The sequence below is a fragment of the Anabrus simplex genome, chromosome 2, assembly GCF_040414725.1.
Source record: "Anabrus simplex isolate iqAnaSimp1 chromosome 2, ASM4041472v1, whole genome shotgun sequence".
Classification (NCBI taxonomy): domain Eukaryota; kingdom Metazoa; phylum Arthropoda; class Insecta; order Orthoptera; family Tettigoniidae; genus Anabrus; species Anabrus simplex.
Genome location: NC_090266.1, coordinates 661,069,101 through 661,093,315, shown reverse-complemented (window position 1 = coordinate 661,093,315; position 24,215 = coordinate 661,069,101). Strand labels below are relative to the sequence as shown.

Below are 24,215 nucleotides of genomic sequence, written 5' to 3'. Positions count from 1 at the left end.
TCATTGCCTCCTGGATGTCATATTTTCATTCTGCCATTAAGAACTCTTGCTGGCGCAATACTTCTGGGATCTCTCCCACATTTGATTTGGGGTGTCATTATCGTTGTTCTGCACGTCCTGGACCATATAAGCCCAGATATCATCAATGAGTTGTTGTGCTGTCTCTTCATCTCACAGCTTAAACCAGTTAGGCCCCATTCACAATGCAAACGTAACCGTAAACTTAAAGACGTAACATAACAGTTAAATTAACGTAAAATTAGTGGTATTCACAATAGAGGAATGTAACATGGATGTAAGGAGTACACAGCTGCCAACCAAAACACTGCCATGTTATTTAGCATGGAAGTCGTGTTTTAGGCTATCTCGCAGTTTTGTGTGGTATTTTAATATATCGATGGAATTAAACAACGTGGTCGCGGAATTCATATTACTTCAGACATCGCTTGCTTTGCTGTTGCGAGCTATGTAAGTTTACATGAAAAGGCAAACTAAACAACGTTGCAGAAAATGGGTTCATCCCTTGAATCAAAGAAGGTTATTTCAGGGCGATTTCGGTAATCTAGCGTAAGAAATGACCCTCATCAGTTCATTTTGTACATGCGAATGAAACCTGAACTGTTTGACACTATCTGACGATTTAATTCCCCTTTCCTAACAAAAACAAGTGTAAGGTCTTCTTTACTGACATCTATGCCCCTAGCTATATCACACCAATGAGATGTTTGGATCATAGCGTTTTCGTAAACTTTTTTTTTTTGCTAGGGGCTTTACGTCGCACTGTCACAGATAGGTCTTATGGCGACGATGGGATAGGAAATGCCTAGCAGTTGGAAGGAGGCGTCCGTAGCCTTAATTAAGGTACAGCCCCAGCATTTGCCTGGTGTGAAAATGGGAAACCACGGAAAACCATTTTCAGGGCTGCCGATAGTGGGATTCGAAACTACTATTTCCCGTATGCAATTTTCGTAAACTAGTAGTCTGTCATGATGTTAAGAATTATATAGGGGGACATTGTTTTATCTATGGAAGGGATTATCTCTTGTTCGGTCACCAGCGCTGCGAGCTTTTCTCCAGCCATTTACCGTCAGATTTAATTGCAACAGCATATTTATTTCCACATTTTTTTTTTTTCAGTACAGCGTTTTCGCAATTTTATTTCCTTTTATCATACATAAGCACAAAGATTATTTGGAAAGAGAACACAAGTGTTTCGTCGAAAGGAGTCATTTTATATCAAGCACAAAATACAATATTTACGTCTGCTCTGATTTGCTTGTTCTTAAACCTAACGTAAAATTAACCGCAAGAGCTTGGAGTTTGCAATCCCTTAATTTTACGTTCTCGCAGTTAAGTTAACGACGGCGTATTATGAATGGTTACATTAGATAACATGGCTGCTAAATTCTATGTCAATGTTCATTTTAAGTTTACGTTACGTTACGTTTGCATTGTGAATGGGGCTTTAATCTTCATAGTTGGTCCGATTCTGTTGTTTAACGGACAACGTAGCTAAAGCTCTCCAATCGATAGCCCATTGTGGGATGTCAAAGGCTAATCAGGGATGACCTTGCAGTCCATGAACTGTCACAGCAGATCATTGTTGAAGGGATTATAGTCAATTTACGTACATATGACTCTCTCTTCCACTTGGTCTTGTACCAATGATAAAGTCTTTCTTCTGTAAGTGATAAGGTGCTCTTCCTTCTTCTGAAATTATCTGTTGAGTACAGCTAGATTATATGCTGACGCAAACTGGAGGATCTCATATCCCTGGTCATTCCTCATTCCTAACCAAAGCCTCGATGACATTCAGAATAATCCTAGCCAGTCTGTCAAACGTGACCAATAAGATCAGCCAATGCAATCTTTTCTCTTCATGTGGCATCTGCTGCAGTAGGTGATCGTAGTCCTCCCAGAATATTGGGTTATGATTCCATCACAGCAAGCCTGTGGTGCATATGAAGAGATCAATTTCAGGCAGGTGGTATCATTCATGGCTAATTTCACTGCCATGTGACGGTCGGTGATCCGTGTGACTGAAATAAGCCTTCTAAGAACATGACTGGCGAGGATGATTCTTACACCATTTCTTATTATTGTGTCACCATTGTAGAAGAGTTTTTAGCTTTAGCCCCTGTTTCTGGTTTTGCCTCCACTCCACTATGTTTCCTGCACAGCTGCCATGTCCCATTTTGCACCTTTCTAGAATGTCTAATGTTCAAATTTTTTTCCGGTGAACATGCCAACATATCGAGTTTTGCTTCTCAACTCTGGCAACGTATCTCCTGCTTTCTGCCCGGAGTCAGATGTCCTTTCTTTTGCCTCAGTTTTACATCATGAGACAGAATGAGATAGCTTCCAGTGGCATTTACTCCACTGAAGGGGCCATCACCCCACCTAAATGTGTTCATCTGCACCAAGGTGTTGGCACCCTAGGGAAGTCAGATTATTTGCCACCACCCAACACCCGGCGTTGACTTTCTGGCTGTACGGTCTACTCAATTTCCATAGACAGATAACTCTATAGAAATGTAACTTCTTAATCAAATTTGAATGGGACGTACAGTCAAAAGCTTTGCTAAGATCACATTTGAAATCCAGAGCTTCATAACTTAAAAAGATTATCAGTTTCAAAAATGTTTACTAGTTGCCCTATCATAATGAATTCTACCAAATACTCTGACAGCTGAAAATGCCAGTAACTGCTTGCCTTGCTGTGTATAGTACAAACTTTTAGATTGGTACTGCATTTATTCTTGAATAATTTTGTGTTTTGTGAAACACTCCAGCTTCCAAACTGTTATTAACAGAGATACTGGGGAAGCAAATAACATTTTTCAGAACAAATTAAATGTTAATCCGTTTGAAACCTAGCCTGTGAATTTAAACTATCTGGTGATTGCATAACATAGAAATAGTGATCTTTTCTAATTCAGGCGTGCTGAATATGGAACTGAAGTGTGTTTTCCTGTATCACATCAGGTTTCTTTGCAATATTGAAAAGCATATACAAGACAGTCATGCATACCATATCAACTGTATACATAGAGCTGAATGGTCTGAAATTTGTCACTCATAAACCTGGTAATATGTTGTAAACTGGCAAGTCCAAGGTTTCAATTGTATATCTTGACTTATTTTAAGAATCTTTGTTTTGTCCCTTTTCTATTGCGAGGTGTCATTCTTCGATAACCAGCAGTAATCTGCCAGCATGTTGGAGTTGGTAGGGAATTAGTCCACATATGAAGAGAACATATGCACCTTTAAGCTCATATTTCAGTCTAAATCCTGGAAAGAAGCAGGCATTCTGTCCACCATTTTTTTGTAGTCTGGATCCTCTGTATTGCCAGGAACGATTTTGACTACATCCCGGAATGCTTTCCATGTCGAACAAACTTCTGCCCACATTGAATCCTCAAAATCAATATCAGAGAACTTCTTTCTGGTATCTGGACGTGTAAGATACCGTTTTTGATTCTGGCATTACTGATGCCTGTGAATCGATGACACACAGACTAGAAACATTGACCTTCATTGTTCATACATACATACATAGATTATCATTATAGACTGTTATGCCTTTCAGCGTTCAGTCTGCAAGCCTCCGAGAATTTACTAAACGTCGCCACAATCCTCGATTTGCAACTAATGTTGTGGCCTCATTTAGTTCGATACCTCTTATCTTTAAATCGTTAGAAACTGAGTCTAACCATCGTCGTCTTGGTCTCCCTCTACTTCTCTTACCCTCCATAACAGAGTCCATTATCCTCTTAGGTAACCTATCCTCCTCCATTCGCCTCACATGACCCCACCACCGAAGCCGGTTTATGCGTACAGCTTCATCCATCGAGTTCATTCCTAAATTAGCCTTTATCTCCTCATTCCGAGTACCCTCCTGCCATTGTTCCCACCTGTTTGTACCAACAATCATTCTTGCTACTTTCATGTCTGTTACTTCTAACTTATGATTAATATATCCTGACTCCACCCAGCTTTCGCTCCCGTAAAGCAGAGTTGGTCTGAAAACAGACCGATGTAAAGATAGTTTCGTCTGGGAGCTGACTTCCTTCGTACAGAATACTGCTAATCGCAACTGTGAGCTCACTGCATTAGCTTTACTACACCTTGATTGAATCTCACTTAATATATTACCATTCTGGGAGAACACACAACCTAAATACTTGAAATTATTGACCTGTTCTAGCTTTGTATCACCAATCTGACATTCAATTCTATTGAATTTCTTACCTACTGACATCAATTTAGTCTTCGATAGGCTAATTTTCATACCATACTCATTGCACCTATTTTCAAGTTCCAAGATATTAGACTGCAGGTTTTCGGTACAGTCTGCCATTAAGACCAAGTCGTCAGCATAAGCCAAACTGCTTACTACATTTCCACCTAACTGAATCCCTCCCTGCCATTTTATACCTTTCAGCAGATGATCCATGTAAACTATGAACAGCAAAGGTGAAAGATTACAGCCTTGTCTAACTCCTGTAAGTACCCTGAACCAAGAACTTATTCTACCATCAATTCTCACTGAAGCCCAATTGTCAACATAAATGCCTTTGATTGATTTTAATAATCTACCTTTAATTCCATAGTCCCCCAGTATGGCGAACATCTTTTCCCTCGGTACCCTGTCATATTCTTTCTCTAGATCTACGAAACATAAACACAACTGCCTATTCCTCTCGTAGCACTTTTCAATTACCTGGCGCATACTGAAAATCTGATCCTGACAGCCTCTCTGTGGTCTGAAACCACACTGGTTTTCATCCAACTTCCTCTCAACGACTGATCGCACCCTCCCTTCCAAGATGCCAGTTAATACTTTGCCTGGTATACTAATCAATGAGATACCTCGATAGTTGTTGCAATCCTTCCTGTTCCCTTGCTTATAGATAGGTGCAATTACTGCTTTTGTCCAATCTGAAGGTACCTTACCAACACTCCACGCTAATTTTACTACTCTATGAAGCCATTTCATCCCTGCCTTCCCACTATACTTCACCATTTCAGGTCTAATTTCATCTATTCCTGCTGCCTTATGACAATGGAGTTTATTTACTATCCTTTCCACTTCCTCAAGCATAATTTCACCAACATCATTTTCCTCCTCCCCATGAGCTTGGCTGTTTGCAACACCACCAGGATGATTTCCTTTTACATTGAGAAGATGTTCAAAATATTCCCTCCACCTCTCCAGTGATTCCCTGGGATCTATTATGAGTTCACCTGAATTACTCAAAACACTGTTCATTTCCTTTTTCCCTCCCTTCCTAAGATTCTTTATTACTGTCCAGAAAGGTTTACCTGCTGCTTGACCTAGCCTTTCCAGGTTATTACCAAAATCTTCCCACGACTTCTTTTTGGATTCAACAACTATTTGTTTCGCTCTGTTTCTTTCATCTACGTACCAATCCCTGTCTGCCGCGGCCCTTGTTTGGAGCCATTTCTGATAAGCCTTCTTTTAACGTTTACAAGCTGCTCTCACTTCATCATTCCACCAAGATGTTTGCCTTTTCCCATCTTTACACACAGTTGTTCCTAGGCATTCCCTTGCTGTTTCTACTATAGCATCCCTGTATGCCACACATTCACTTTCTGTATCCTGAACCTGCTTAATGTCTACTGTTCGAAACTTCTCACTAATCATATCCATGTACTTCTGTCTAATTTCCTTGTCCTGGAGATTTTCTACCCTTATTCGTTCACAGACAGATTTCACATTCTCTACCCTAGGCCTAGAGATACTTAGTTCACTACAGATCAGACAGTGGTTGTATCATCGAAAAATCCATGAAAATCTCGTACATTCCTAACAGATCTCCTGAATTCAAAGTCTGTTAAGATATAGTCTATTATGGATCTGGTACCCCTAGCCTCTCATGTGTAGCGGTGAATAGCCTTATGCTTGAAGAATGCATTCGTAACAGCTAAACCCATACTAGCACAGAAGTCCAGCAAACGCTTCCCATTCCCATTAGCTTCCATATCTTCCCCACATTTACCAATCACCCTTTCGTATCCTTCAGTTCTATTCCCAACTCTCGCATTGAAATCGCCCATTAGCACTATTCTAACCTTGCTGTTGACCCTGACCACGATGTCCCTCAATGCTTCATAAAACTTGTCAACTTCATCCTCATCTGCACCCTCACATGGTGAATACACGGACACAATTCTTGTCCTAATTCCTCCCACTGACAAATCTACCCACATCATTCGCTCATTTACGTGCCTAACAGAAACTATGTTGTGTGCAATGGTATTCCTGATAAAGAGCCCTACCCTAGACTCTGCCCTTCCCTTTCTAACACCCGTCAAGTACACTTTATAATCTGCTATCTCTTCCTCATTATCTCCCCTTACCCGAATATCACTTACTCCTAGCACATCCAGATGCATCCTCTTTGCTGACGCAGCCAGTTCTACTTTCTTTCTTCCATAAGCCCCATTAATATTGATAGCTCCCCATCGAATTCCATTTCGTTCGCCAAGTTGTTCATAGCATTAATGAATTGCTTCGTAAGTCAGAGTTTGATAGTAAACAGAGGTAAAAGTCTGTACGCATATAATTTTAAATGGCTATACACAGTGAAATACATTTCTCACTTTATATCCAAATGACAAATAGACAATGTTAGCATAATATAAGGAAGCACAACTGACTTTATTGCACATAGTCAATTGTTGGATGTACCTATATTTGAAATTGTTTCATTGCATCAACAATGTATCACCAAAAGGTAATAAGTATATCTATATTGAGATATTGAAAACAGTTGCCTAGCTCTGGACAAATTATTCAAAACCAGAAGTCTGATTAGAAATCTAAAGTTAATTGTCACCCTATTTTACTATGGTGAGACCTTAGTAATGTATTGTTGAGGAGGCCTGGACTGCTATATATGAAATATTTATGGATTGGAAAATATAAGTATTAAAAAATCCTGAATAATTCATGACCCTGTGAAAGATAGAGGACTTTTAATAGCAAGGAACAATGGGGAGATTGAAAAACTGCACTGTAGAACAGATGTTGTTCCAGAAATGAACTACAACAGATTGTTATGACTGGGCCATGTGCACAGTATGGTCAAAGCAAATTTCCTGGGGGAACCATGGTGATGTGAAATGAGAAGCATGCCAGCAAAGAGGTGAGTCAATCCTGTTGAAGATGACCTCGGGAGGGTGGGAGTTAATTGATGGAGAAAGAAAGCAAAGGTTAGAACATTTTGGGCAGTAATCAAGGAGGCTCTTGCCCTCCACAGATCTAGTGCCAAGGAGTAAGTAGGTAAGTAGGCCAACTTATTAAAATTTGTAATATAGTACTGTTGTTCAGTAGACAATTGATACTCTACATTAAACAAGTAATCTGAATATTGATTCCAAGGATTAATGCATAAGTCTTGCCCTGTATGGTACTACCCAACTCTTACCATATCCTTTCGCGTGTTAATCTGGTAAGTTTGCAGCCTTGTTCAAATAAATCCTGTATCCCTTGCTGTGATGATATCAAATAGGGATTCCTTTCACAGTTTTTAGATCCAGTTTCATCCTTTGTTACTTCAGAAAATACTCACATTACATTTAAATTCTTTTATTTCAGATATCATACCATACCACCGAAAACCATTTTCAGAGCTGCCGACAGTGGGGTTCGAACCCACTATCTCCTGAATACTGGATACTGGCCGCACTTTAGCGGCTCCAACTATCACGCTTGGTTTTGTGTGCTGATCTACGCGAAGCGACATCGTGTGGAAGCCTCCCGCTTATCTCCACCACAGCGCAGGCGCTGTGATCACTGTCAATCCTACGATAATCCTACTACTGCACCGTGCTTTCCCGATCAGGTGTGTGCAATTAGTAGTGGTCAACACGCCTCACATGCTTGCGTGAATAAGGGATCACCCAAATGCAGCACTTGCGGCGAAGCTCATCCAACATTTTCAGTTAAATGCAAGGGTAACCTTAACCTTCCCCCACTCAACCAGAAACCGTGTTACCTATCACTCCCATTGCCCTTCATAGCCCGCCTTCCTCTTCCACTCTTCCCCCTCCATCCACTGAGAGCATTCTGTGATTCATCACTATGCTGCTCCAGAATGTTCTCCCATTCCAACGTCCTAATATTCTGTATCAGATCAAGTTAGCGGCGCGATTGACCTTCCAGACTCACTTGGACGCAACGTTCTCTGGGACAGGAATGCACTGTGCATTCTTTACCCTTGATCCTAGTCCACTATTGTAGTAAATGAGAATTTATTACGATAATGTATGTTCTTTGAGGGTCAAGCGCCCGCTGCTGGATCTGCAGACAGATCAACACAAACCACATATCATAATTTTTAATGAAATATTTTTAACAAGGAAACCAAGTCCAAAATTTAAAAACCATACCTTCTACCGCTCCGATCGCCCCACCAGAGGCTGCGGAGGGGTAGCTATTAGTATTCATCAATCCATTCCCTCACAACAACATTATCATTATCTAAATGAATATCCATCTGAAAACTTAATTATAGAAATCATGACTGGACATCAAATAATAGCTCTAGCAACAATTTATATACCTCCAGGTTCTTCCCCACCATCCAAATTTGTGGAATACATTGATCGTAAATAGAGTATGTACATTATTATCGCAGATTTTAACATTACGTCATATACACAACAACAACAAAACATCTACAACCATTATATGATATCCGGGGTGTTGACTTACCCTTCCCCTCCTCTACCTGCCCTGTATCACAAATGACCCCTGACATTCTAATCCTCTCCCCTAACCTAGCAACGAACTGTAACATCACTATGGTACCTTCAATCGGCAGTGACCATGTTCCTGCCCTATTAACCGTCACAAATGTCCTAACCAATCCATACCAACACACCCGACGTCCTCCACCTGTCAGACAGTATAATCGAACCGATTTGGTCAGGGGCGAATGCTGGTCATGATAGTCAGGCTTGCTCTTCCATTCGTGAAAGTTGGTGGGGTAGGACATGCATAGTTCTGAATGAATAAAATTTATAAACCCAATAATCGCTAAATCACATGAACATTTTAATCATCGGTTACATGAACATGCATTCAAACTGGTTACATCACACCTTCAAGAAAGGCAAAAGAAAAACAATCAGACACATTTTATAATTGTTACGGGAATACCCATGGAGCAGAAAAAGGTTAAAGAAGGTTCTGCTCTTGATTCCCAACATCCCCTAAATGCTCCTATTACAGTACAAGGCATAAAAGACGTACTCAGGACCAAAAAGAACACTGCCCCTGGTCTAGATAACATTACTTACCGACACATCAAAGAAGCTCCACATCTCTTCCTACAACTCCTAAGTGCAGTATATAATATAATTCTCCATACTGGATTCTTTCCTGCACATTGGGGACATGCTACTATTTTGATATTTTTAAAACCTAAAAATTACCATCCCTCCTAAATTCATATCGTCCTATCAGCCTTCTAACAGTGTATTCTAAAATTTTAGAAACCATCCTCGCACGCCATATATATTCCTATCTCAACTCCCTCCATCACATACCTCAATCGCAAGCTGGTTTCCGTCCTCAGAACTCCATACATGATCACATCTTTCATATCTCTGCATCCCTCACAAAATATTTACCTCCCAAAGACCGGACAGCCCTTATCAGTCTAGACACTGAGAAAGCCTTTGACAAGGTATGGATTGACGGACTGACATTTAAACTTCTTCACCACCCGCTACCTGTGACGATCACCCGTTTCCTCGCCAACTTTCTTAAATCCCACACAGCCCAAATCAATATCCATAATACATTATCTTACACGTTTCCTATTAAAGCAGGAGTCCTACAAGGTAGGCCATTGTCACCGCTTTTGTATATTTTGTTTTGTATCATTATTCCCCGTAACTTCTGCAGCAACTTCTCCGGTATTTCGTATAGATATACGTTCAAACTAAAGCGAAGGTAATAATTTACTACATTAAAAAACACGATACACTTGTAAACTTCCATTTAAAACGAAGTTAAAGAGATTACACGGTAATAGTTAACAGTCGTATTGTTATTGATTATTGTCGCTCCTCATATTCAAATATTGCATTGTTGGCTACAGTCGTGAACAAAGGATGTAGTGTAGTCAAGTAAATATAAATAAAAATCAGCTGACCTTGTATTTCATTCATTTGTACTTCTGAGTAGGTAGTTAGTATCCGTAATTTATATTTCGCTCCCTCGATCTTTCAGTATTTATGAGCGGTTAGCTAATAATAATAAAGTTCATATATCCCAGTAATTGCAGTTCAAGTCCCTGGAGTAGTAGTAGTACCCGGTAGTAGTTTTGATAGAAATATTTGAGAAATTATTGTAGACAACCTCGTATTTTTCAGTAGGCCTAATTAAGGACACTTTTTTTTTTCTCCGTCCCGTGGAGTAGGGAAAATAATAGTAATCCACCAGCTGTAATAATCACATAACCACATTTCAGTAGAATTGTAGTGAAGATAAGGTATAATATATTAGATAGTATCTTGCCAGTTATATTCGTGTTTTTCTTCGTGTACGGCAATCCTTTTGATACTTAAGCATTTAACCAAACGCAGTGTAGTGTAGTGTAGTGTAGATACATTGTAGTATAGATACAGTACACTTAGATAGTGCCGTATCTTGCCTGCTATATTCGTGTGTTATCTTTCGTGTATATCTATTAGACCGTAATACTAATAATAATTTGTCTAAGCATTTAGCTTCGTTGGTAATCTTTGAGTACAGTAGTTCTTGCAAATTTCATTTCTGTTGTGCTTAGTAGTGACATACGGTACGGTACCGGTATCGTAATTAGGATACGTCTGAAAGTAGTTTAAAAATTACTGTAGTGTACTGTACAGTAGTATATGAGTAATATCCTATTAGAATTTAGTGTGCTTATGTTATTATTGTAATATATTTGTGTAGTACTGGTGTAGTAGAGGTATCCGTAGAAACTCTTACTAAAATATTGTTGAAATTAGGATAGGCTTAATTGCAGTTTGAAATTGTGTAGTTCTTGTGTATTACTTTCGATATTCAGTAATTAACAGCAGCTTTTATCCTGTTAGGGGTTGTAGGATTAAAAATATAGAGCACGACTAAGTAGTATTGTAGTGTAGTCGTATATTAATTACCTTATTGTTGTGTACTATCCCAGACAATATATCCCTCCGTTCTTTTATTTTTTTGCAAATAAGTTATTTTATTTTTTAATTTAAAATTTCCCCCCCGTAAAGAATAGCTAAGGAGCGCGAGTGTACTTATTGTGGGTGTGGTGGGGCATTGAGGGGTATGAGGGAGGAGTTGGAAAGTTTGAGGGAGATAATTAGGATTCTCACAGAAGACAGGAAGGAAGATAGGACTCCCTCAAACAATGTACAGGTTACAGTAGGTGTACAAGAGGGAGGGGAAGGAAAGGGAGGAGTTGTAGAAGACAGGTGGTCTAATGTTCTAAGGGGATTGAGATTGCAGGCCAAGGGCTCTATTCAGGATCAGAATTCAGGACAGGTGTCTGTGCGAAATCGGTACGAGTCACTCCAGGTAGAACAACAGAGGGAAGACGAGGGACAGGGAACTGTTGCTGAGATGCATGGAAGTAGGAGGAAGGGAAAAGGTAGGAAAGGGAAATGTAGAGTAGAGGATAGGAAAAGACAGGTGGAACAGGGTCATGGGAAGGAGAAAAGGGAGGAGGAAGTAGCTTCTGCAGCTATCAGGAAAGATAGGGCTGACCAGGAGGGGAGGGGATCAAATGAGGTGGGTAGGGTTGAGGCTCTGGTCATGGGGGATTCCATCGTTAGACACGTGGGGAAAGTGTGTGGAGGAAAGGGAACCAGGGTAGAATGTTATCCAGGAATTAGGTTGAGGCAGATGTTGAGGAAAGTAAAAGAGAGGGAGGAGGGGAAGGAGAAGGTGGTAGTGTTTCACGTTGGTACCAACAACGTAAGGCAAGCTGATATAAGTACCAAGATAGTTGGAGATGTGTGGGATCTGGTAAATGCAGCACGGGTGAAGTTTAAGAAAGCGGAGATTGTTATTAGTGGAATACTGTGTAGGAGGGATACTGACTGGAGGGTGATTGGGGATTTAAATGAGACTATGGAGTGGGTATGTGGGAAACTGGGAGTGAAATTTCTAGATCCTAATGGGTGGGTAGGAGATAGGGATCTGCGCTCGGATGGCATTCATTTAAACCGCAGTGGTATGTATAAGTTAGGAAATTTATTTGGAAGGGTAATAGGGAGGTACATTCAGGGAAACGGGATGGCCTAGGGAGCGGTGATAAGGGAACAGGGAACTGGAAATCAAGTAGGGATGACATAAAATAGTTAGTGTTGAACTGTAGAAGTATTGTAAAGAAAGGAATAGAATTAAGTAATTTAATAGGTATATATTTACCAGACATTGTAATAGGAGTTGAATCATGGCTGAGAAATGATATAATGGATGCAGAAATTTTCTCACGGCACTGGAGTGTGTATCGTAGAGATAGGATAGGAAAGGTGGGAGGGGGAGTTTTCATTCTGGTGAAAGAATAATTTGTAAGCTACGAAAAAGTTAAAGATGAGACACATGAAATTGTAGGTGTAAGGCTCATTTCTAAAGATAATAGGCAACTTGATATATTTGGAGTGTACAGATCGGGAAAGGGTAGCACTGATGCGGATTCGGAATTATTTGATAGGATAGTCAGCTATGTGGGAAACGACATGGAAAGAAATGTGATTGTAGCGGGAGATCTGAATTTGCCAGATGTAAATTGGGAAGGAAATGCGAACGACAGGAAGCATGACCAACAAATGGCAAATAAGTTAATATGGGAAGGACAGCTGATTCAGAAAGTGATGGAACCAACCAGAGGGAAAAATATTTTGGATGTGGTGCTGATAAAACCAGATGAGCTCTATAGGGAAACTGAAGTAATAGACGGTATTAGTGATCATGAAGCTGTTTTTGTGGTAGTTAAAAACAAATGTGATAGAAAGGAAGGTCTTAAAAGTAGTACTGTTAGGCAGTACCATATGGCTGATAAAGCAGGTATGAGGCAGTTTCTAAAAAGTAACTATGATCGGTGGAAAACAGTAAATAAAAAATATAAACAGACTCTGGGATGGGTTTAAAGAAATTGTTGAGGAATGCGAAAACAGGTTTGTAACTTTAAGGGTGGTAAGGAATGGTAAATACCCACCTTATTATAATAGAGAAATAAAGAGACTAAGAAGAAGGTGCAGACTGGAAAGAAATAGAGTTAGAAATGGCTGTGGAAGTAAGGAGAAATTGAAGGAACTTACTAGAAAATTGAATCTAGCAAAGAAGGCAGCTAAGGATAACATGATGGCAAGCATAATTGGCAGTCATAAAAATTTCAGTGAAAAATGGAAGGGTATGTATAGGTATTTTAAGGCAGAAACAGGTTCCAAGAAGGACATTCCAGGAATAATTAATGAACAAGGGGAGTGTATATGTGAGGATCTTCAAAAGGCAGAAGTATTCAGTCAGCAGTGTGTAAAGATTGTTGGTTACAAGGATAATGTCGAGATAGAGGAAGAGACTAAGGCCAAAGAAGTAATAAAATTTACATATGATAACAATGACATTTACAATAAGATACAAAAGTTGAAAACTAGAAAAGCGGCTGGAATTGATCAGATTTCTGGGGATATACTAAAGACAATGGGTTGGGATATAGTACCATATCTGAAGTACTTATTTGATTATTGTTCGGTCGGAGGAGCTATACCAGATGAATGGAGAGTTGCTATAGTAGCCCCTGTGTATAAAGGAAAGGGTGATAGACATAAAGCTGAAAATTACAGGCCAGTAACTTTGACATGCATTGTATGTAAGCTTTGGGAAGGCATTCTCTCTGATTATTTTATTTTTTATTATTTTTTTTTTTTTGCTATGGGCTTTACGTTGCATCGACACAGATAGGTCTTATGGCGACGATGGGATAGGAAAGGCCTAGGAGTTGGAAGGAAGCGGCCGTGGCCTTAATTAAGGTACAGCCCCAGCATTTGCCTGGTGTGAAAATGGGAAACCACGGAAAACCATTTTCAGGGCTGCCGACAGTGGGATTCGAACCTACTATCTCCCGGATGCAAGCTCACAGCCGCGCGCCTCTATGCGCACGGCCAACTCGCCCGGTCTGATTATATTAGACATGTTTGTGAAATTAATAACTGGTTCGATAGAAGGCAATTCGGTTTTAGGAAAGGTTATTCCACTGAAGCTCAACTTGTAGGATTCCAGCAAGATGTAGCAGATGTCTTGGATTCAGGAGGTCAAATGGACTGTATCGCGATTGACCTGTCTAAAGCATTTGATAGGGTGGATCATGGGAGACTACTGGCAAAAATGAGTGCAATTGGACTAGACAAAAGAGTGACTGAATGGGTTGCTATATTTCTAGAAAATAGATCTCAGAGAGTTAGAGTAGGTGAAGCTTTGTCTGACCCTGTAATAGTTGAGAGGGGAGTTCCTCAGGGCAGTGTTATCGGACCTTTATGTTTTCTTATATATATAAATGATATGAGTAAAGGAGTGGAATCGGAGTAAGGCTTTTTGCGGATGATGTTATTCTCTATAGAGTGATAAATAAGTTACAAGATTGTGAGCAACTGCAACGTGACCTCAAAAATATTGTGAGATGGACAGCAGGCAATGGTATGTTGATAAACGGGGCTAAAAGTCAGGTTGTGAGTTTCACAAATAGGAATAGTCCTCTCAGTTTTAATTACTGTGATGATGGGGTGAAAGTTCCTTTTGGGGATCATTGTAAGTATCTAGGTGTTGATATAAGGAAAGATCTTCACTGGGGTAATCACATAAATGGGATTGTAAATAAAGGGTACCGATCTCTGCACATGGTTATGAGGGTGTTTAGGGGTTGTAGTAAGGATGTAAAGGAGAGTGCATATAAGTCCCTGGTAAGACCCCAACTAGAGTATAGTTGCAGTGTATGGGACCCTCACCAGGATTACCTGATTCAAGAACTGGAAAAAATCCAAAGAAAAGCAGCTCGATTTGTTCTGGGTGATTTCCGACAAAAGAAAAGCGTTACAAAAATTTTGCAATGTTTGGGTGGGGAAGAATTGAGAGAAAGAAGAAGAGCTGCTCGACTAAGTGGTATGTAATACCAATATAAATTTTCCAGCTAACTCATTCTTGGTTGCCAGCGTTTCACCCTCGTGTGCTAGGGTGGGCTCATCAGTTGGTACCTAGCACACCTACCAATACGCTGGCTAGTGCATACCGTGGAGGCCACTGCGTAGGCTAACTGGAGCCACCGGCAGTGCCAATGCACTAAGAGACTTGGTCTCATTATCAAAAATTGATGCCTGCCTGGCCATCAGATGATATAGATGTTGATTCCCATTGGGAATCTGAAATATTTGTCCTGAATGAGTAAATTTATAATACCAATATAAATGGTCCGTTATTGGACATTATAAATTTTCCAGCTAACTCATTCTTGGTTGCCAGCGTTTCGCACTCGTGTGCTAGGGTGGGCTCATCAGTTGGTACCTAGCACACCTACCAATACGCTGGCTAGTGCATACCGTGGAGGCCACTGCGTAGGCTAACTGGAGCCACCGGCAGTGCCAATGCACTAAGAGACTTTGTCGCATTATCAAAAATTGATGCCTGCCTGTCCATCAGATGATATTGATGTTGATTCCCATTGGGAATCTGAAATATTTGTCCTGAATGAGTAAATTTATAATACCAATATAAATGGTCCGTTATTGGACATTATAAATTTTCCTGCTAACTCATTCTTGGTGGCCAGCGTTTCGCCCTCGTGTGCTAGGGTGGGCTCATCAGTTGGTACCTAGCACACCTACCAATACGCTGGCTAGTGAATACCGTGAAGGCCACTGCGTAGGCTAACTGGAGCCACCGGCAGTGCCAATGCACTAAGAGACTTTGTCTCATTATCAAAAATTGATGCCTGCCTGGCCATCAGATGATATAGATGTTGATTCCCATTGGGAATCTGAAATATTTGTCCTGAATGAGTAAATTTATAATACCAATATAAATGGTCCGTTATCGGACATTATAAATTTTCCAGCTAACTCATTCTTGGTTGCCAGCGTTTCGCCCTCGTGTGTTAGGGTGGGCTCATCAGTTGGTACCTAGCACACCTAACAATACGCTGGCTAGTGCATACCGTGGAGGCCACTGAGTAGGCTAACTGGAGCCACAGGCAGTGCCAATGCACTAAGAGACTTTGTCTCATTATCAAAAATTGATGCCTGCCTTCCCAATGGGAATCAACATCTATATCATCTGATGGCCAGGCAGGCATCAATTTTTGATAATGAGACAAAGTCTCTTAGTGCATTGGCACTGCCGGTGGCTCCAGTTAGCCTATGCTGTGGCCTCCACGGTATGCACTAGCCAGCGTATTGGTAGGTGTGCTAGGTACCAACTGATAAGCCCACCCTAGCACACGAGGGCGAAACGCTGGCAACCAAGAATGAGTTAGCTGGAAAATTTATAATGTCCAATAACGGACCATTTATATTGGTATTATAAATTTACTCATTCAGGACAAATATTTCAGATTCCCAATGGGAATCAACATCTATATCATCTGATGGCCAGGCAGGCATCAATTTTTGATAATGAGAAAAAGTCTCTTAGTGCATTGGCACTGCCTGTGGCTCCAGTTAGCCTACGCAGTGGCCTCCACGGTATGCACTAGCCAGCGTATTGGTAGGTGTGCTAGGTACCAACTGATGAGCCCACCCTAGCACACGAGGGCGAAACGCTGGCAACCAAGAATGAGTTAGCTGGAAAATTTATAATGTCCAATAACGGACCATTTATATTGGTATTATAAATTTACTCATTCAATACAAATATTTCAGATTCCCAATGGGAATCAACATCTATATCATCTGATGGCCAGGCAGGCATCAATTTTTTATAATGAGACAAAGTCTCTTAGTGCATTGGCACTGCCGGTGGCTCCAGTTAGCCTACGCAGTGGCCTCCACGGTATGCACTAGCCAGCGTATTGGTAGGTGTGCTAGGTACCAACTGATGAGCCCACCCTAGCACACGAGGGCGAAACGCTGGCTACCAAGAATGAGTTAGCTGGAAAATTTATAATGTCCAATAACGGACCATTTATATTGGTATTATAAATTTACTCATTCAGGACAAATATTTCAGATTCCCAATGGGAATCAACATCTATATCATCTGATGGCCAGGCAGGCATCAATTTTTGATAATGAGACAAAGTCTCTTAGTGCATTGGCACTGCTGGTGGCTCCAGTTAGCCTACGCAGTGGCCTCCACGGTATGCACTAGCCAGCGTATTGGTAGGTGTGCTAGGTACCAACTGATGAGCCCACCCTAGCACACGAGGGCGAAACGCTGGCAACCAAGAATGAGTTAGCTGGAAAATTTATAATGTCCAATAACGGACCATTTATATTGGTATTATAAATTTACTCATTCAGGACACATATTTCAGATTCCCAATGGGAATCAACATCTATATCATTAAGTGGTATGTTCCGAGCTGTCAGCGGAGAGATGGCGTGGAATGACATTAGTAGACGAATAGGTTTGAATGGCGTCTATAAAAGTAGGAAAGATCACAGTATGAAGATAAAGTTGGAATTCAAGAGGACAAACTGGGGCAAATATTCATTTATAGAAAGGGGAGTTAGGGATTGGAATAACTTACCAAGGGAGATGTTCAATAAATTTCCAATTTCTTTGAAATCATTTCGGAAAAGGCTAGGAAAGCACAAATAACGAATCTGCCACCTGGGCGACTGCCCTAAATGCAGATCAGTATTGATTGATTGAACCTCTTCCCCCACTCAGATTATATCAATTTCCTGATGACATAGCAATACTGGCTCGACGAACTAATAACCCATCCCTGCAATCCCGATTACAAACCTACTTAAATGAGCTCGAACAATGGCTGAGTCTTTGCCACATCAAAAACAATGTAAGCTAAACACACTTCCTAATTTTCGTAATCGTATTGCCCCCATTTTTCCCGAGCTAAGCCCAGCCATCGAGCGAGAGATCCCAAGGTGGACCGTTTGATCGTTGGCTATCACTTTCTAGAGGCATTTACTGTAAGGGATGTTAGGGATTGATGACCAAGCAGGATAAAAAGAAATGTTAAAACAACACTCTGACATTTATTCACATAAGCAAACAAACAAATGAAATACTCTTGCTGATGTGTTTTACAAAAATAGAACTTTCATAATATTGCATTTCTTCCTCGATTTAGAGTGACACGTGTTCTTAATCTCCAGCCTTACTGTGCTGTAATGAAACCAAAGAAAAATTAGGCCTCTTGCCTTTTCAAATCAAAATATTTGACTGAAAGAATTAAATAAATTAACATAGAACTTAAAAAAAAAATGATTAACATTTGTCTTGCGAACGAGGGTTTTACAATAAATGTGTTCAAAGCTTTACCAATTCAAAGTAGTCTCAACACGTGGTTTTAAGATGTACTCAACTGAATTTGTCATTTACAGTATTTAATAATAGTCAATGACACCAACATGAACTTCAGTATAAAATGACAATTGATTTCGAAATTCTCAAAATTAATTAATTATTATTCTGATTATTATTATTATTATTAATAATTTCTCATCATTTAATTAGCTCGTGTTTCATTGTCACACGATCGTGTTCTTATTAATTTTCCACCACATTATTTACCTAATGATCGTCATTAGCATTTCAGAATAATTATTTTGAATTAATTATTAATGACTTATTTTCACCATAACTCCAATTAATCATGCGGCTAACAAATTTCTACCTCTGATCTTTGTATTTCATTTCTATTCAAATTAATCTTAAAATATTTCAAAATTTAGAAATTCGCATTACCAACGTGTGAGCTAGTTAAATAAATTTTATTTACAAATCGAGTGCCTTCATAAAGTAACGAGATGATCTTTCCTTTTAAATCTTGCTAATTACGAAAATAAATTCTTCCTAGTCTTCCTCGACTTAACTTAATCAAACTTTCCCTTAAGGGCATGAAAATTATTTCTTAAGGCAACACACAACGATGAGTGTAAACTGCGTCACAGCGAGTGCGTGACCAGATCAAAATTAAATGAAACCAACATGGCACAAGAGAAATATACATATTTACATACACACACACATTCACACCAGGGAAACACGTTTTTATGTTCATTATTTACATCGAATCCTGTTTTGGCAAGTTTATTTATGATTTTTATTGGTGGTCGGGACGCGTAATGTCTAGCAGAAATAATCCGTGTACTGAAATTATCCTTCATTTATAGTGGCGAGTGATCGAAGTCATGGGTATCACTTGGTAGAAACACATTTCACATATCAATGTAAGTTCATCTAACTCATGAAATTATAATGGAAGATTCTAGTAAAATCCATAAGCACTATCATCATTTGGGCTACAGGTTGAAATTACCGCAAGCGTGAGCCTTACTTGTATTACTTTTATTTCCTACCTGTGAAATACACTCGCAACACGTGCTCCAATAATTATAATCTATCTTGCACTCCCAATACACAAGAATAAGTCAAATATCATCATTAAATCATCAACTGCACAATTATACAACAAGTATCCCTCAGGATTGGTCATATTCCAGACCCTTCATGAACAGAGCACATTCAATCTCACACATAAGGACTCTACAGTAGTTTTATGGCTCACGAGCGTTTACTTCTGTTTTACCCGATCTTTAGTTAATATTATTATTATTTAAGTGATTATTACATCTACTGATCCTCATGGAATATCGTAAAATTAGATGACTTCATCATAAATACGACAAGTGATCTTGAAAGACACTAGGTTCGACCCTATTCACTCAAAATGTACACGTAAATTTCCATCCAGTAACTTTCAACATTACAAGGAAAGTAGATTTATCGTGTGGTCAGTGATTATTAAATATAAAGCTCCTTAAGCATGGGAAATCATTCAAAGACAACCTACATGTCTGCTCTAATAGATTCCAAAATTTCATTCACACGTACCTAGTCTACCACGACACCTTAAGAAGTGGAAAAATGAAATATTTCTAACTACAACAAACTAATAGATCTACGACTTAAGAAGAAAGACCTCTAGTTGTACAAAAGGTAAGACAGATAAATTAAATTAAAAAGGTACTCAAGTTTTGATGGGGTTCGATTCTCGTCGACAGTCAGTTATTCCAGCATACTCCTCCGGTCAGTCTCCTTCCAATTACCAGATACGCCTCACATTTTACAGCTCCATGGAGGCTCTGCAACAGGTGTCCCTCGATGAAATGATGTTGTCGGTGGTTGCGGAATTATCCATCTTGAGATGTTCAATTCTAAGATGACTTCCGTAGAATGCCGGTCACAAGCTGTAACTGAGATGACAAAATTAAGTATTTTGCACAAGCACACGCCGAATATAAATAGCTCGTCTACACTGTCACACTTAACTTGGTTCCTAGGCGTCTTTATTCCATAGAATTCACTAATGGTTTCTCTAAATTCTAGCAGAACGGCGTCGACTTGAACTGAAATTACTTCTCATCGTGGTCTGAGAACGCGGTGCAGCACAACACGACGAAGGATATTCAGAGTAAGAGCTTCAAGAACATTAAGAGAGCGATTTACTCGAAACAAGGCCTTTTATCTAATTAGCCTGGGAGGTGTGATCTTCAGCGAGAACGGTAATTGGCTGATGGTCTCATTTAATTGGCTCAGACTATTCCAGAAACAAGCTGGGTTGCGCGCGTGCGAAGGCAGTCACGTGGTTTGCTCTGACCTTGGCACAGTCTTGCCGGTGTGTCACCCCTCTGAACGACGAAAAAAAACTCGTTCTCAGCTCGCCACAACTCCCCAAATGATATGCTGCAGTTCCACGCAGACAATAAAATTTTCAATTTCCACTTGTTAAAATATTCGTAATATCGCCAATTTTAACGGGGACAGTATACGTAGATGCCATCCTACTAACCAAATTTACCTAACCTTCAATGATCAACACCTTACCGAAACCATCACTCTTACTTACCTAGGCATCACTTTTCAAAATAATTTAAAATGGAATATACATTTGGACCAGATTTACAAAAAGACATCCTGCAGGTTTCAGCTCCTCCGCTGGTTGTTAGGTCAAACCTGGGGATTAAAACCAACACAAATTATTAATACGTACAAAGCTTTTGTTCGACCTGTTATCACGTACGCCTCCTTATCCTGGACCTCAGCCTCCCTTCTCCAATACCTCGACATATTTAAACTAGACTGTCATGCCATCCGACTGGCTTATCGCCTCAGACCAGAAACTGGACTCGAAGTCATAAATAACCTTCATACATTCCACAAAGTCCTTTCCCATCTACATTCTATTCGTATTCGCTATTTACAGAATGCTGTCTCACGCAGCTCATCTGAACCTTTAGATGAACTTAGCCTTTCTCCTCTCGCCACCATCACCCTTCCAAACCAACCAACACCTTTTATCAAACACCTCTTCCCACCATCGACCTCAGCCCACAGTTAAAGCCAAATGCACATAAAGTTATGGGCCACTGCAGATCGCACAATTCTGACTGAGGTTCTTATTCTGGTTATTTTTCCATTGCCACCTTACACATTTAGTGGAATTAATGGCGATACCACCGCCATCTCTTACTACATTTGTGTTCAGTGTAAGTGTGACCTCTCAGAACTTATGATGACTTGGCTTTTTCACTTAGACAAGAATTGGTTAATAATATTATGTAATTGCCTGTATATTTAAATTCCGAACATGTTTATCATTTCATTCCATATTCTTTCACTTCAAGAAATCTATGTTCACAGTTCTTATGTTAAGTTTGTAGTGCTTCGTACTTCAAGAAACAGACTTTCATTTCTGATGACGTGTTCTATAAAAGAAGACCTTTTTTAACCTTTCGTAAAACATGTGCTATTAGCACACACTCATATAATATATTTCACAACAAATTATTGTTCATGTATTCGGCCAAAGAGTCCCTTTGTTGGACTGGTGGCCAGCTCCCCTCATGGGGAGAATGAAACAACTATTTGAATAAAATAACTCAGTGTTCATCTCTCCCTTCTCTTACAGGTATCTTCTGCTAGTGTGGACTACTCAATTCTACACATCAACACCCCTTTTTTTCGCTTTCCGGGTGACACCTCATCTCTAATTCGTACCTAGCCTGCTACAAAAAGGCATACAGGCCTGACGCCGAGAAGGCAGTCGGCCTCCCCTAAATCAATATGTATACCTGCATAATCCACGACATTCGCTCTTTCACTTTCTAATCTCGAAATTGAAAGAGAACTTATCAAATATGGCATATATATTGTGGACAGGCTATACGCAGGCGCGGAACCATCCAGAGAGGTACTGCTACACACCTCCGAGCCCCATGATTACCAGTATATCCTAAACAAGGGTGTAACGCTCCGTGCCAACCGCTATATGACTGAACGGACTCCGCAGCATATCCCATTACAATTAATGGACACTTCACCACCTCAACATGCGACAGCACCACTACAGGAACCGCCGCAAAAACAGCCACCGCACACATCCCCCTACTCCCCAACAACCACTACTACCACTAACCCGAACACCACTACCTCTACTACAAAAATCTCCTCTCTTTCTCCTATCACCACCATGGTCACGACCCATCCATCCTCCCTCATGACTTCCTGGCTCCCGGTACCGATTTCACAGCTAGCAACCCCGCACCCACCTGGAGAGGAAACTGCCCCTTCTACTAATGACACAGCAAGGCCACCATCACCCTCAATAATAACGGACAACGGCACCATTCATAGCTGCGTTATATGCGGAGTGGATACCATCATCCCACCAGAAGACATCGCAGAAGACCTACGGAGAACAGGAATCCCCAACCAATGCACGTTCAGGATCCAGATCCGGGTCTACCTTTCTAGTGCGTCTCCATCTTCCAAGCCACGAAGAACTCCAGCACATAGTTGACCACCTGCACGGCCAGCACCACCGAGTGGAACACTCCCGTTCTCCTATTCGCACTATAACCCGTCCCACAACATCCAGACGTCGTCCCTGGCTCACCCCAGCACCACTAACTAGTCCACATCCTCGCTACCATTCCCCCCCCCAGAAAACCAACGAACCACACCACCTAAACACGAACCTCTCCATCTACTTCTTAATTCAATTATGAACTTCTCCTCACTATTCCATATCCTCGCACTCCACATTACGCCGCACACCTTTCCCAGACTATGAACACCTTATATTTCTTAGCACCTTTGTAATCACAACTGTAAAATCAAATCTGTAATAACTGTATATGTAATCACAGTACATTCCAATAAAAAAGCACAGAGCATACTACACCCCTTAGCCAGGAGGCCAAATCTTCACATCTCCAATAATCTCTCCCCCATTACCCATCTCCCAAATCCAGCAAACCTCCAAACCCCACCAAATCTCCTGGCCAGAGAGAAGGCATTACCTACTATGAGGCCCGCCCCTTCCCTTTGGGAAGGGGAATGAAATCATCCCCCCAGGTCTCGGTGTTTGTGCACAGTATTTACAATGTCACTCACCACCACCAGCCCTATTACAACTACAACCATCACCACAGCATCTCTTTCACAATCTAGCTACACACTCATCACTCCAGCCCATTACAGGGGTGTCTCCTGCCCAAGCACGGACTTTTCACTAACTCATGATACCACCAGCGCCTAAATGTTCATCTAGGCCCAGGACTGCAATCAAAGGCCAGAACTGCATCCCGCACAACACGACTCCTCACGGAGAAAAGCCTTGGAGATCCCTCCAGCTATTGCATCCAGGGAACAAGGACCTCACATCATGGACACAATCCCTCCAACTACAAACTTCAATACTTCAAGCGAATTCTCTGCCATCTCCCTCGCTCGTTTCCCTACCACCAATCCACGCACCCTACAGAGACCTCCAGTTGGCAACCACAGCTTCCTCCTACTCAACCCTACCTCTGAATTCTGCATTCCCCGAAATATATTTAATACTCTTTCCATGGTCAACATGCAATGACATGAAATTGCTGACATCTGCCCCACAGGTAGTGGTGTGATAATAAAGGTCAACGGGGATGATGCAGCCCACCAAATAAGGCACTCC

General features: G+C 40.6%; 1 long non-coding RNA gene across 2 annotated transcripts in view; it reads left to right on the top strand.

The window, feature by feature from the left end:
• Positions 1-23,725, top strand: part of LOC136863014 (uncharacterized) — a 31,073-nt gene extending 7,348 nt beyond the window's left edge. Inside the window, exons 1-3 of one of the 2 annotated variants that reach the window (XR_010859128.2) lie at positions 6,913-7,172; positions 7,625-7,871; positions 22,167-23,725. This is a non-coding gene — a long non-coding RNA (uncharacterized lncRNA). Of the gene's footprint in view, positions 1-6,912; positions 7,173-7,624; positions 7,872-22,166 lie in introns of those variants that run through there. The other variant, XR_010859127.2, reaches the window with a different exon arrangement.
• The last annotated feature ends 490 nt before the right edge of the window (positions 23,726-24,215 follow it).